This window comes from Rhopilema esculentum, chromosome 2, assembly GCF_057945365.1.
Source record: "Rhopilema esculentum isolate cy_ngs chromosome 2, ASM5794536v1, whole genome shotgun sequence".
Lineage (NCBI taxonomy): Eukaryota > Metazoa > Cnidaria > Scyphozoa > Rhizostomeae > Rhizostomatidae > Rhopilema > Rhopilema esculentum.
Genome location: NC_142816.1, coordinates 4,783,218 through 4,798,362, shown reverse-complemented (window position 1 = coordinate 4,798,362; position 15,145 = coordinate 4,783,218). Strand labels below are relative to the sequence as shown.

Genomic DNA, 15,145 nt, shown 5'->3' with positions numbered 1-15,145 from the left:
CAATTAAAAGTGTCTATATCGTATATTTCTTTAAGACTTTTTTAAACTTTTTCACTTTTCAAAATTTGTCGAATTTTTTTTGCATTCAATTAGCGAAATGATGAATTGCATAAGATATAGAACGCTCATTTACTTCATATAGACTAGTAAATGTTCATAATGAAAAATTTTGAAACTTCCTGCTTGCAAGAATCAAATGTTTTTGATACCTTTGGCAATGGTTTATCATAAGATTTTTTAAAAGTAATCTGAAAAATTTTGTGCAATAAATTTTTATCTTGATATGATATTATATGAATTTCAAGAAAATATTGTCTGTTTACATTTTTAATTCCTTTCATAAAATATGAAAAATTGTATCTTTTATTGTTGTTTTGTTGCTTTGGCAGGTGATGTTGCTTTGGGAAAACTCGCCAGCTTTTTTGTCGATGGCATACATTTGATATGATTAAAAAAGAAGCTGTTTTTTATTTCAGTAATTTTCTTGCGTTTAATGTGAAAATTGTGGAATAATTTGACTTAAAGTGTAGGAACATCATTGTTGGTACCAGTTTTATCAACCTATTGGTGTTATCATTGTATGAACAATTATCAATTTATTATCGTGATAGCTGTTATAAAAAAGAGGCAAAATTTTAAGGGATTAACCTCGATCCTTTGTTTCTTTCGAACTCCAATCTGTGTCGATTTGCATTTTGTCTTTCAAAAAAGAGAGACTAGAAACCAACAATATTTTTGTGGACGGATTTTGTAAAATGTGAAGATCTTTGAAAACACAAGCAGTAACCAAAACACCAAAGAGGGTCCAGAGTTGAAAAATGTGGATTGCGAAATTGGACATTCAAAGAAGTCCCACGAGGTGTACCTCGATTGTTAGGCGAAGCTTGGATCAAAGGGTACAAAACGTGAAGTGATTCTTACTTCTTTTCAGTACAGATATAACTAGAAATAGCTCTTGCTAGTACTGCCCGCAAACAATTAGTTCCTTGATAATGATTGTTTTGAAAATGTAGGTCAGGATATTCGAAGAAGACACCATCTTGGGTTTTCACAATTCTATAAAAACAGCTGCTCTAGTTGATGCTAAACTATTCTTTTTATCAAGAATTTTTGGTGTTCAGTTTGTCTTTGATTTAAGTCCAACGCCCTTTTGAAAATCATGAAGTTTTTCGAGGGTTTGACATTTATTTTTCGATAATCACGACAATCATAACTTTTGCTCGTACGGTCTCGAGTTTTTGGGAGAAAAGTGTGGCATTCGACTGGTTTTGATTCCCAAAACTTCGAATCAAAACTTCCATCCATTGCGGAGAACAGAGCTGTGATGCAGCACCGTTTTCGTGCCAACAATCATAACTTTTGCTCGTACGGTCTCGAGTTTTTGGGAGAAAAGTGTGGCATTCGACTGGTTTGTTTCCCAAAACTTCGAATCAAAACTTCCATCCATTGCGGAGAACAGAGCTGTGATGCAGCACCGTTTTCGTGCCAAAAAACCGAAGGCCTTTAACAGAGTCTTGGCAGAGCAACGCTCCGAAGATAATTCCCTTCCGCACAAAGAGGCAGTGGCGAAGCTAGCCAAAAATTGTTGGTCCTGCTATATGGACAGGGCCACGCCCTTATTCAATAGGAAAAGCCCATGGACAAAAATTCTATTTTGAAGATGAATCTTTTTTTAAATTCAGTAAAAAGCAAATTTTAAATCGATGTCTATCTTTTGAAAAATAAACCCATACTTAAAGACGTGCTTTAGGGTGCTTACTTTTCAAACAAATCTATGTTAAATTGTAGTAAGCCTCTACAGCTGAAGTAAAAGTTCAAATTGGTGATAACTAAATTTGACAATAAAAGGGGGGTAGGGGTGGCATTTGAAGTTGCATATCATATATTTGTGGTATTCCAGTTTTTGGTCTTATAAACCTGACCAATCTAGATACTCTATTAAAATAATTTTAATAAAAACAGAGTTTAAAGTCTGTAGGGGCAAGTTCACATATTCTGCAGAACAATTATTCTGCAGCTGATAAAGAGAGGCACAATCGAATAATGTGTCGCATTATCAATGAAAATAATTTTATTAGATAAACCATTAGACGAGAAAACAATTCAGGTAGAAAAATGCAAATTCCGCTGAAATTGGTTTATTCTCCAACTCAAAACTTTCAATCACACAACAGTAAATTCAATTATGCTTTCATCGTCCTTGTCCAAGTCTAAGAAAATTTTATTTAGGCCACCATGATATGCCGTGCCTCAAACGATCGTTCAAAGGCCGAAATCAGAGTGCCTCATACAGCCAATTCTTGTTGTTTACATTTCTTTCTTGCGAACTTTGGACTCTGTCTTGTTACAAATAAAATTTATGCAGCTCAACTGAGGCAAGTTTTGCTGTCAATAATAATATCATTGGTATTGCCAAAGCAAGCAGAAAATCCGCATTCACATCGCCTCGCCATAATACTTGAACTGGCCTCCTTGCTAGAGTCTCATAGCAGAACGAGAATGCACAGGGCAATTCTTGCAGTCCTGCTCTCAGAAATAGCAGGACCAAAGGTTTTCAAAACAATGCTCTTTGACCTACGTAGGTGAACCCTCGACCAATCAAATCACAACTGCTTACGAAATGTTATGATGGTAATTTCGACGAGGTCCTGCTCCCGAGATTGAGCAGGACTGCTCTTTGTTCTAGACTATTGTGAAGCAGGACTAAATTCACAAAAGCCCATTGTGAAGCAGGACCAAACATAGGGTATCATAGTTATGAGCAGGACCAAAATACAGGGCTGCCGTAGAAGAGAACAGGACCTTGAGATTAGCACGGGATGCCTGTATCAGCTGGCGGAACTGGGGACTGTTTATCAAAAAGAATTTGAAACTTATTGTTTACAGTAAATCTTATCTTTGGAAATTCTTGGTCCTGCTCAGCAGGACCAGCAGGACCTTTGGCTTCGCCACTGCAAAGAGGTGGCGGTTAACGATCTCCTCGACAAAGCCGATTGATTGACAATGAAGTTGATTGACAGTTGTCATGGCAGCAGAAAAGTGACAAAATCTGCTGAAAAAGTGCTGACAACATGAACTGAAGCTTCCATATGCTACTTATACGCGGGGCAGACTATAAGCCCTTCACTCGCGCGCTATCGCGCGCGAGTTGCGGGCAAAAACAAAAAGATGGACTCCCAATCGATTTCTTTTCAAAACACTGATAAAACAGGGCGTTCACAATTATTAAAGATTAGGGGGTTTAAACAAGCAAAATATCATCATGCAACGTCCTTAGGCCATTAGAAATATATGTTGAATTATTGTACAATCTTTCACAGGATCCTACAAACAAATCCTGAAGAGTCGAGAAATATTAAGACCCCACGTCACCTAAATATATAGAAAAACTGAAGGTCGCATTAAAGGCACTGGTCATAGATTTTGGTCATAAATTTTGGGATTTATTTTTAGCATATTCTTAAATTTTGGGATATCATTTTTAAAATAAAGGGGGTTTTATTTACTTGATTGAGTTGTTGGATTTTTGCAAATTTGAATTAAATTTAAAGGTGTATATTTCATATTGTATCGAAATTTGTGGGTAGGTTTTTAAAAATTTATGAAATTTAAGGTATGTTTTCATATTATAAAATGGCACACCCCCGTCCTCCGCCTATTGAAATTCCCTGTGGTGTGAAGGAGATCATCATTGGCGGGTAATTTGAATGAATTTTGGCGGGAATGGCTCGTGGAAATGGCTCGTGGAAATGGCTGCACAGGATACCTTTGTTTCACAATCTGCTGGGAATCTAGTCTAAATTTGCATATGCTTATAAATACCTGGTTTCTTTGCTATTCAATTAGTTGGCACAAAAGAGTCGAAGATAAGGGACACTCGTGTCTTCATCTTGGCCTACAACGGCATGTAAACCTAGGTAAGACCTTTTTGTCAAGTACAAGATTTAAGAGTCTACTAATGTCAATTGATAATGCCATTCGCAATTATTAGGTTGTCATGTTAATAGAAATGAAGCAGGCGAAACTAACCCAATACAAAACTGTGATTCTGCTTCCTTATTGTTGCTATATGCTTTCGATTTTTAAAGCTAATCTATCGTATCGGATTCTTCGTTCCTTTTCCTCGTCCGTTTTCTTCGTTATTCAAGTGTACACCAAAAGCAAATGTACGGAGGTGTTCGCATTGATAAAAATGCTTTTTGCCTCATTTTAAGGATAATGGAGTGAACACAGACAAACGACAAGTTAAAAGTGATTCGTTGAACCGACGCCAATCATAGCTCTTGGCGGGGAACAGGTATGAATATTTTGTTTGTTTCTTCTTTAAAAGAGAATAAATGTTAACTGAACTATTTTGAACTGTTCTTAGAGAGAAGTAATGTCATTTTGCTGTGTTTCAAATTTCTTTCATAAACCTTCCAGACGGAGGCCACACCACAAGAAGGTGTTTGTGTTAATAGACAGCCTGACATCAAATTTACTTTCAATTTGACCTTTTTTGTGTTCAAAGATCATCAATACTTTTTTGGAAATTAAATATGGTTTTCGTCTGTCCTTTATACAAAAATAAGACCAGATGACATTTTTTATATAGGCCCAATAAATTTGAGCACTTTGCTTTAATTTGTTACGTTAGATGACTACAAATTAAACTGCACTGATATCATAAAGAGCTAAGAAATGGAATGTTTATTTTATGTGAGGAAACTTAATTGTGACTTACAAATTGTGAAAATAAAATCCTTGTCTTTAATATATGTTAATAAAGCTGAAATTGCTTAATATATTTATAAGCTGCCAGAAAGGGCTTTTGCAGCTTAATAACATATCAGGTCAATTGTTTTTTGGTGATTTTTAGTTTTGTATTCAGATGTGTTTTTAGATGAATTTCTGTCTCCAGTTTATTGTTTTTAGATGAATTTCTGTCAAAGACATGTTTTTTAATGAATGCTTAAGCTCATAGCCAAAAAAGCAAGTTCTTTTTTGCAAAAATACTCTATTGGCATACTTGATAAAACATTTAATTTCAAACATTCACTGTCATTTTGCTTTAAATTTCATTCAAGCTATGTATAGAATTTTGTATTTATATTATGTAAGCTCTAATATATTTATAAAGTTGAAAATGGCACAACAAAATTTTCATTATTTTAATTTTGTAGCTCAATCCAATTCTTTTAGTGTTGTTTCCATTTTTCCAGATTCCTGCCTTCTCAAAACTTGATTATTTCTCGTTTAAATTTTCCCAGATGACTCTTCGGTGTCAGTTAAAGGTTAAAGAAAAGCTAACTGGTATGTTTTATTTCATAATTTTTAGAATTTTAAATTAGACATCCATTTTAAAGATTTTTAGATTTTTCAAAATAATTTATGCTCTTGCTATTGAAAACTTTAGTTGCAAATAAAGACAAATGTTTTAGTGTTTTTAGTTACTTTGCATTCTACAAGCTTTATTTGAAGCAATTCGTTTGGAGTCAGTTTTAGTGAGATCTATTCTCAATTTTTAATCCATTTTGTCATTATTTTATACTTCATACTTCATAATAATACTTCATTTTACACTCAATTTTATACTTGATTTCTGTCAATCAAAATCAAATGTTAGAAGAAAACTCTATTTGCCCTTTCATTTGTTGTCATTGACATACAAAACAAAACATACAAACAGGAAAACAAAATGTTTAAGATTTTTAAGCAAGCTGAGATAATCACATTTATCTATAGATATTAAGAGATTAATTTATAATATATTTCAAGCTCTAAATAAATCTGAAATGAATCTCTTATATCTTTGTTTGATATATTTGCTGTTTTGGCCAAAATTTAAATAATTTTAATTTCATTTTAATTTTAAGGCACTCAATGTTACCATTGGCAACAAATCTGCAAGGTTTGTAAACTCTGTTCTTTTGTCTAGCATTTTTAACTAATTTTTCTATATTAATGTTGTTGTCGAGACAATCATTCTCCAAGTTCAAAACTCCACTGAGCCAGGATTATATTTTTAAAACCTTATATTACTATTTCATTTGGGTATTTATTTCCAACATTTCATTATAACTTTTTATTCTGGTGATGCACATAATGAGAAATTAGCATTTTTGTATCAGGGTTCTGAAATATTTTGTGCTGGAAAATAACTTTTTCATTCCTTTTTTTCAAGTTCAACATGTCAAGTGTGGTAAATTCTTGTGAGCTAGAGATCAGCAAGGTTTGTATTAACCCTTTTGTATGTCCAATATTTGATGAAATATCTCACTGAGTTTTAATTTCAAACACTCTTTTCTATGTGTCTACCTATATATAATATAAAAATTATCCATTCTTGAAACAATCATTCTTCAAGCCAGAAACACTGCTATGCTGGAATTTGATGTTGATTTTGAAAGATCTTTAATTGAATTAGAACAAGGTTATGTTTATTTTTTATGCTGCACTGCAAATTTTTATCCTGGTGAAAACATCTTGGTAAGAATATAATTAGAAATGCACAATTTTTGTGCCAGGTTTCTGTAGATTTTTGAGTCTGGAAAAAACTTTCTTTCTTTTCTTTTTTGTTTCAAGATCATTATGTCAAGTTTTGAGCAAGATGTTACTAAGGTTTGTAAATATTACTTGGTATTTTTACTGAATACTTGTTGTTGAGACAATTATTTTTTCAAGTTGTCAAACTCAATTTTGATAAAATTTAATGTTCCTTGCTAAAGGTCTTTAATTAACATAAAATAAGGATATATTTTCAGTTGTAAGTCAGCTATTTATTTTTGTGTGATGCACCTTTAAAATGAGAGCTTTGTTTTTTCTAAAAGATTGGAGTGCTTTTTCTATATCAGAGGTAAAATTGCTAGATATGGTAGCATACCATACTTTTCTCTTAGGAAGAAAGAAAGCTGAAATAATCATAGATCATACAAGAACAATCTATTTGCTGTTGTCTGCTTCCTTTTAAGACCACCCCTTCAGTTTTAAATTTATCCATGTTTGAAAGCTTTACAGTTTGGCAAATGTACTAATATCTTATATTTTTTTGAATTCGAAGGCCAGAAATTAAGATGTCTTGGAATTTAATGAACAAGGTGCCTTCAAGGTTTGTTGACAATTGCTATGTCTAAAATGTGGACCTAGATTTAAATTTTTAAGATATTGTTCCTTGTCTTTTCAAGACAAGAGTTTGGGAATATAGTGCAAATTCTCATCTTGAGACTTACTTGGCAGATTTAAGAAATGTAATAAACTCAATTTGCAGTGTAAGTCTGGCAACTTCAAGATAAATGCTCTCTTTTTGTTAAATTACTTGAAGATTAGTTTTACTTCAATTATATTTCCATAGTCATCTCATCTGTATTACATTAAAATGTATTTATGAAGACAAGCTAAAATGATTATTTGATCTTTATCCAGATTTAAATCTTTGTCTTTTTTGGTTTTTGTTAATAACTCTACATTTTTATGACAGGGTAAACTGCTTGCTGTCAAGAAACAATCTACTGTTTGTGAAATACCCCCGCAAGAAGGGCAAAGGTAGAAATGTTTAATTTTTTTATTTTTGAACATTTTAGATATAAATCTGCTCATCAAAAAATGAAACTTTGCCAATTTATCTCCAAAATGTTCAGCCACACAGTGAAATGTTTTATAACTGATTAATATTTGAAATGATAATCATTTTAAAAGGAAAAAAAGTTGCCTGCATGTAAAAAACCTTTGCTACTAGGTACTTTCACTCCAGGAATTTTAATGATATATTTTCTAACATTGTGTAACTTTTATCTTGTCATTATACTATTGTCACCTATATATTTTTTTACAAGAGCCTGTTTAATATTCCTCATGTTGCACTAAATAATAATGAATTTAAGTTTTAATGTTCCAATTCCTTAAGGAAAGACTTGCACAAAGTGATATTCAGTTAATGCATTAAAGACAATTTCTAAAATTTTTCTGCCATTATAATTATAACCTTTAAATTGTTTCTCATTTGTTCGTAACCACTGCCCTAATTTTCCTAATTTTCATTAAACTCCAAGTTATTTCTGATGTTATTATTTATGTTACATCCGGCCTTTCCTTTTTTGTTGATGAATGTTTACTTTATTTACAGAATAACATGCTGCTTGTCCTCAAACAATCAACTGTTGTTTGTGAAAGTCACCAGCAAAACATAAAAAGGTACAGATATTTATTTTATCTTTTTATATATACGCTTATCTTCAAAAAGTATCTGAACAGAAGCCAATGTTGTGTCAGTACTGGGTCAAAGAATTAAAGCAAAAAAAAAAGTGATACATTATAATTAAAGAATGAAGTTAGGAAACAGGTCAGAATTTCAGCCTATCATAAAACAGAGCATAATTTGCTGAATTTCTAAATTCAAGTCCCTCCATGATTTCATTATAACTCAACTGTCAATGTTCCATGATACAAATAGGCAACACAGAGTCAACAAGGAATTGTGCTGTTGTCTGTTTCCTTTTAAGGCCACCCCGTCAGTTCTAAATTTCTCCATGTTTGATAGCTTTACAGTTTTGCAAATATACTAACATCTTATCTTTTTTTGAATTTGAGGGCTAGCATTTAAGATGTATTGGAATTGAATGAATTAGGTTCCATTGAGGTTTGTAAAAATTATTTAGAATTTTACTTACTTCAGATGTCTTATCAAGACAATATTTTTGTAATATTGTGCCAATTCTCATCTTGACATTTTACAAATGATTTTCAAAATTGTAATGTTTGAGCTACAAATAGTTATGGATAGCAAGTTGTTACTATTATATTTACTCAAACTTAATGGACAGATTCAAGAAACTTGATGAACTCAATTTTCAGTTAAGTCTGGCACCTTCCAGATACTTAGCTATCTTTATTACGCTAAAATGTCTTTATGCAGACAAGTTAAAATGATTATCTTGTCTTTTCTTGTTTTTATCTAGATTTATTTTTTTGTCTTTTTGGTTTTTTAATAACTCTTCATTTTGTTGACAAGAGCTGGATGTCCCTGAGCAATTATCTACTGTCTGTGAAGTTCACCTGCAAGACATGCAAAGGTAGAAATGTTTTCTTTATATTTTTGAATATAGAAATATATATATATTACATTAAATATTTATTAGCTATATTTGCTAACCAAATTCCAACAATTATTATCTACTCAAAAAATGAAACATTGCCAATTTATTGTCAAAAGTTCTCAGGCACACTGTGAAATATTAGACAACTGATTGATGCTGGAAACAATAATCAGTCTTATATGGATCAATAAATGGTTTTAAATGATGGATTATTATGACCAATATTGTTTTGTTGATAAGTAACTAGTTGTTACATTAAATAAGATTATTATTTAAAGTTTCACTGTTCTGAAAGATATTTTGTGAAATGATTATTGATTAATGATGGATTGGAAGATAATTTCTCAAATGTATTTATGATCATCATCTATGTAACATAAAATGTCTCTATGCAAATGTGCTTAAATATTTGAATGACAACCTACAAATTTTCCCTGGGCTGTTTTTTCCCCATTCACTGCCTTAATTTTCTAATAATTCATGTTGCTTCCATTTTCATCCTGCCTTTCTTTCTGTTGATGGATGTTCACTTTTTTCATAAGGTAAACTGCTGGTCGTCTGGAAACAAAAATCTGCTGTTTGTGAAAGTCACCCCAAAAACATTCAAAGGTAAAAATTTTTATTTATCTTTTTTAACATATTTATGTATATGTGTTGTCTGCATATTAAGATACTTTTTCTATTAGATACTAAGACTTACGGATCTTTAGTGACAAATACTTTCGTATTCTATTACTGATGCTAATATCTATTAATATCTATTCTTATGTTTATACAATACTGTGATCTATATTATTTTGTTTGTAATCGTCAGCTTAATATAATTTCATTACACTGAATAAGATATAAATTTAAATTTTATTTTTCTGAGCCTTAAGATTTGTATAAAATTGACTAATGCACCAGAAGATGATCTTCAAATGAACTTAAATAGCTGATTGATGGCCTACACAATTTACTGCTGATTGTTTATTATTTTTCCCTAAATACTGCCCTAACTTTTGTAATTCTTCATGTTTCTTTGATGTTATTGTTTATGTTTCATTATGCCTCTACTTTTTATTGATGAATATTCACTTTATTTGCAGGGCAAATGCTGGCTGTCCAGAAACAATTAGCTGCTGTTTGTGAAAGTCACCAGCTAAACATACAAAGGTAAACATATTTATATTATCTTTTTAGATATACACTTTTCTTCCAAAAGTATTCGAACAGAAGCCAATGTTTTGTCAGTACAGGGTCAAGTAAATGAAACGAAAGAAAAGCAATTCAATAATATTTAAAGAATGACAATAGGTCAGAATTTCAGCCAATCATGAAACAGGTCATCATGTGTGCAATATGTTTAAAATTAAAGTCCATCCATCATTTCATTATACCCGCAAAACAACTTAACAGCACAGAGTCAGCAAGGAATTGAGCAATACAATTTTTTAATGAAATAGCGAGGAACACCTTTCCAGAAATCAAATGTTTTTTTTAAATTAACTGTTGCTGCGTTTTCGAGGAACCGGATTCGTTTCATTTTCCATAGATAGCCAAAAAATCAACAGTATTTTCAATTACATTCAGATCTTTGAGAAAAATATCCAAAGAACAATATAACGACTTCATTAGGCCTAATGCTACCCTAGAACCTTATTGAAATTCTTCCATTAACATTAGATTGGTCGAAAAAACTTTTTGAAACCAGATCTACACTTAACTGATAAGTTATAGGTCATTCCTTGATTGCTTTTTTCTAGTTTCGCTTTTTGCTGAAAAATATTTTGCTTATCTAGCCACTAGAAATGTTTTCTCGACGGGTCAGTTCTCAATTATTTTCTGTTCAACTTTTAAGAATAAAACAAAATATTTCTACTTTTGAATACGATTTCTCATAAAACAGAATTTAAATATGCTTTTTTGATTATTTTGGTAAATAGATGACGCTTTCGTTTTATCTTCCCGCCAAAATTTAATAACTTGACTGTTCGAATTATTTTTGGAGGAGGGTGTATATTCTTTTATCGTGTTCTAATTATGAATACCATGTGATATTTCGAGACCTGATAACTGGATATCACAAAACGAAATATTCATTTTGATAGCATTATCATTTATAACATTATTTCTAATCAACTGTTACAAAATGTCGATAAGAGGTTAGTGAAAGTTCAAAAATGGACATGAAAAAAATTACGGAGGTGATAAATGATAAGAAAATTCAACTTTAGATTAATTCCATGCACTGAATGTAAACACAAAATCGTCAGTTTGAATTGATCACAGCTTTAAACTTTATGCAATGGAATCTGATTGGCTTTGATCGTTATTGACAAATTTTTTTTCAATGTTAGAAAATCTTTTTCTTTTCTCATCAAGTTTTAATATGAATAAGTTTTTTTCGCAAACTTTTTAAAAAGGTTCATTTTTCACCAAAAACGAATCAGAATGGACTACCCATTTTCTTATTAATAAAGAGTAATAATTCCAAAATTCACGAAGAAATTTTTGGCATTATAAGCAAACAGTCCTTCTTTTCTAAGACTTTTTCATTATAGAATTTTACCAAAAACTTAATTTGAGTTGATTTTTTATTGAATTCAGCTTTTTGGGGCACTCAAACTTTAACAAGTTATGAATATCTGATGAATTAGTTAATGTATGTTTGACTGTGATTTTTGTAAACGTTTAAAGATTTAAAAGAAAAACTATTACGCAAAAATGTTTTTTCATACCACGTCGTTTAGGAAGTGAGAAGTAGGCAAAGTGTGAAGTTGTTTATCCTTTTCCGACCTTTCCAAAAATTGAGTATTAAAAAGTTTCTTAAGATCAGATTGCAAGACTTTACTCTCTATTCCAAAATCTTCTTTTTTAAAATCGTTTAATTGCAGATAAACTTGGAAAAATTGCGCTGAAGAGTCAACATTCTACGTCAAATCTTATCTAAATTCTTTAAATTTGCGTATTTTTATGGACCATTTAACCACATTTCAGAATCACGTTTTTTTTTATTGATTTCAGCACATGCGAAATTTTTTAACCTTGAGAAATAGCTGTTAATTTTTTATAATTCTTGATTACTGAAAATGTTACTCTGCTATTTTCGAATGCTGAATTTCTGTTTTCTTTTTAATTTAGATGTTGGCGAAAAGAAGAGCAAATGCGACGAAGAAGCAACCCAGTCAATCAAACGAAGATGATGCCAAATGTTATCTGCATAATTTCACTTAAGACTTACAGCCAAAAGGCTAAAGTCATTTAGAAACTAGGTTAGAAATTTATTTGATTGTTGAATATAAAATTTTTTTCTATTTGTATGTCTCTCGTTATCTCTTTATTTGTCTCTTTGACTTGGGCTGATCTTCGTGAGCGGAATTTCGCAAGGTTTTAAATGCAGTTCAAAATTCTAAATAAAAAGTAATGTATATATAAATATAATATAAAAACTAAATAGATTGATAATGGTCACTTTGCGTGTTGTCCGCTTCAAACTTTGAAATGCTGCATTTATGCGTACCAAAGTCTCATCCACATCACTTTCCACTTTCAGAAATTCATCATCATGAACCGTGGTCCACATGTAGAAAAGCAAAGAATCGTTAACCCGACGGAAACCTTTCAAATCGCTAGCCAGTTTCAAAAACATGCCCAGAGAAGGCTTTAAGGTGCGTAAGTATGCCTTTTTTTTCTTCCTTTTTAAACTGGATTTCCTGCTTTTTTTCAGAGGGGGGCAGGTAAGTATGCGTCGCGGCGCCATTTAGGGAAACCCCACTAACCTGAACTGGTTGGTTCGGGTTAGTAGGAAACTGTTTTCCCGGCTTGGATCACACGGCGTGATTCAACCGGAGTAAAACAGTTTCCTCTTCAATCGTGTGCAACTACAACAGTCGGCCGCAAGTGCGAGCCTAGCCTCCCAGCTCCCCGGTCCTGGCCCCACCCCATCCCCCGGTCCGCAGGGGGGATGGGGCGGGGCCAGGGCCGGGGAGCTCGGAGGCGAGACGGCAGCTGTGGCTGTGAGTGGCGGCCCACGTGCGACGGGGGGAGGGCGGGGCCAAATTTTGCGCAGCGGCTGCTAGCCCAAAAGGTCAGCGGCCGCTGCGCAGCCACGCTTTTTTCTTTCTTTTCATTTTTTGCTTGTTGTTGATTGTTTCTCTCTTTCTTTCATTTTTTGCTTGTTGTTGATTGTTTCTTTCTTTCTTTTAGTATTTTTCAGGTTGTGATGATGACAACAAGATTGACATGGAACTGAGGGGGTCCTTTTATTTTTTTAGATTTGAAAGAAAGAGCAGAAATTTGAAGAAGCAGAAAGACACTTTGGTTCCACTGCCGTTTTGCAAAGAAAAAGGAGCAGCAAAAGCGAAACACCACTACTTCAAGACTACTAAGTGATTTTCCAGACCACTGCCGTTTTGCAAAGAAAAAGGAGCAGCAAAAGCGAAACACCACTACATCCAGACCACTAAGCGATTTTTCCAGACCACTATATCCAGACCAGCCAGACCAATACATCCAGAGCAGGAACAAGAACCACGAACAGCATTTCAGGCACATGTAATTTGCGTAAAGTTGGATATCTCATATATTATCTCACTAAGATAGGGACACCTCATAATTATACTTAGATTATATCAGGTTCTTATGAAGAGTTGTTCACTGAGCCCAATTATATATTTTATTGCTATTATCAATAAATTGTTTTGACTCAACACGCAAAGTACATTGTTTTTTTGTGTCTCCCTCTCGTACTAATACACAACACAAGACTAAGACAGACAAAGACTTAGGCCATACAAGACTAACGCGTGACTTAGACAACACAAGACTTAGACAGACAAAGACTTAGGCAACAGCAGACTAACATGAGACTTAGGCAATACAAGACTAACAAGAGACTTAGACAACACAATACTTAGACAGACCAAGACTTAGGCCACACGAGACTAACACCTGACTTAGACAACACAAGACATAGACAGACCAAGACTTAGGCCACACGAGATTAACACGAGACTTGAACAACACAATACTAACACGAGACTTAGACGGACCAAGACTTAGGCAATACAAGACTAACAAGAGACTTAGACACACGACACTAACACCTGACTTAGACAACACAAGACATAGACAGACCAAGACTTAGACAGACCAAGACTTAGACAGACCAAGACTTAGACAGACCAAAACTTAGACAACAGCAGACTAACACGAGACTTAAACAACACAAGACTAACACCTGACTTAGACAACACAAGACTTAGGCAATACAAGACAACATCAAAACAAAAAACAACATTTTAGTTTAAAACAACAAACAACAACACGACAAATCCCCCTTTTGATAGCAACAAATCTCCCTTTAAAAAACAAAAAATCATTCCTATATTCATTTCAATTCTATTTTCAAAAAATCATTTGTTTCTCAAATAAACTCAATACAAGACTATCGTCCCATAGGAGGAGGACTATCGTATAATAAGAAAAATCCTCCTAGAATGAAAAAATCCTCCTAAAATATAAAAAAATCCTCCTAAAATATAAAAAAATCCTCCTAAAATAAAAAAATCCTCCTAAAATATAAAAAAATCCTCCTAAAATAAAAAAATCCTCCTAAAATATAAAAAAATCCTCCTAAAATATAAAAAAATCCTCCTAAAATATAAAAAAATCCTCCTAAAATAAAAAAATCCTCCTAAAATATAAAAAAATCCTCCTAAAATATAAAAAAATCCTCCTAAAATATAAAAAAATCCTCCTAAAATCCTCCTAAAATAAAAAAATCCTCCTAAAATATAAAAAAATCCTCCTAAAATATAAAAAAATCCTCCTAAAATAAAAAATAATCCTCTTAATATTTAAAAAAATATTATTAAAAAAAATTTCAAGGGAGAAGGAGGAGGAGGAGGAGGACTATTTTCCCATGGGAGGAGGAGTATCGTCCCAAGGGAGGAGGACTATATTCCCATGGGAGGAGGACTATATTCCCATGGGAAGAGGAGTATCGCCCCAAGGGAGGAGGAGTATCGTCCCAAGGGAGGAGGAGTATGGTCCCATGGGAGGAGGAGTATGGTCCCATGGGAGGAGGACCA

The 15,145-nt window shown here is 32.8% G+C and overlaps 1 long non-coding RNA gene across 3 annotated transcripts; it reads left to right on the top strand.

Moving 5' to 3' along the window:
- The first annotated feature begins 2,039 nt into the window (after positions 1-2,039).
- LOC135695528 (uncharacterized) lies at positions 2,040-14,818 on the top strand. Of its 3 annotated transcripts, XR_010517268.2 has the most exons (16): positions 2,040-3,917; positions 4,215-4,297; positions 5,250-5,292; positions 5,856-5,890; positions 6,164-6,211; positions 6,565-6,600; positions 7,040-7,087; positions 7,457-7,521; positions 8,102-8,169; positions 8,566-8,614; positions 8,987-9,047; positions 9,614-9,680; positions 10,160-10,226; positions 12,195-12,325; positions 12,607-12,721; positions 13,328-14,818. It is a non-coding gene; the product is annotated as an uncharacterized LOC135695528 (long non-coding RNA). The 3 variants fall into 3 exon arrangements; XR_016143962.1 differs by having other exon boundaries at positions 6,164-6,600; XR_016143963.1 differs by having other exon boundaries at positions 5,202-5,292; positions 6,164-6,600.
- The last annotated feature ends 327 nt before the right edge of the window (positions 14,819-15,145 follow it).